At 38.4% G+C, this 583-nt stretch overlaps 1 protein-coding gene and 1 long non-coding RNA gene across 2 annotated transcripts in view; one reads left to right on the top strand and one right to left on the bottom strand.

Moving 5' to 3' along the window:
* LOC106880586 (uncharacterized) overlaps positions 1–583 on the top strand; it is a 37223-nt gene that overhangs the window by 11828 nt on the left and 24812 nt on the right. The gene's annotated exons all lie outside the window — the stretch shown is intronic.
* LOC128250905 (uncharacterized) overlaps positions 1–583 on the bottom strand; it is a 12148-nt gene that overhangs the window by 10753 nt on the left and 812 nt on the right. The gene's annotated exons all lie outside the window — the stretch shown is intronic.

The following is a 583-nucleotide window of genomic DNA, read 5'->3' on the forward strand; positions in this document are numbered from 1 at the left end:
ATATATATATATATATATATATATATATATATACTACAGGCTTCTTTCAATTTCCGTGTGCCAAATCCACTCACAAGGCTTTGGTCGGCCCGAGGTTATAGTAGAAGGCACTTGCTCAAGGTGCCATGCAGTGAGACTGATCCCGGAACCATGTGGTTCGTAAGCAAGCTACTTACCACACAGCCATTCCTGCGCCTCAAAAAAATGATGAACATCCTTAATCGATTATCGAACCTCATTGGGTTTTCATCAGAAACGTGTAAATTATGCTGACAATTTTCATTATTATAATTTGGATAATTCACATTCACTTCGAGACAGTCTGGTTACTTATAGGCTGTTCTGACCGAGCGCATATGTGTTGAGGTAGGCTACGAGATAGCTATAACTTAATACGATTTCGCTTATATTCGATGCTGGTGTTTGTAATAATAAGCTTGTGATGTTTCATCCCTGCTATTAGTCTATTGATTCACAGGCAGAGTTTAGGTTTTTGACGCTGTTGACAACGTCTGATAGCTTGATACTGTCCAGGTGTGGAAACAATAGTGATATCCTTTAGGAAGTTGATGATAAACATATA

The sequence above is a fragment of the Octopus bimaculoides genome, chromosome 26 (assembly GCF_001194135.2).
Source record: "Octopus bimaculoides isolate UCB-OBI-ISO-001 chromosome 26, ASM119413v2, whole genome shotgun sequence".
Taxonomy (NCBI): Eukaryota; Metazoa; Mollusca; class Cephalopoda; order Octopoda; family Octopodidae; genus Octopus; species Octopus bimaculoides.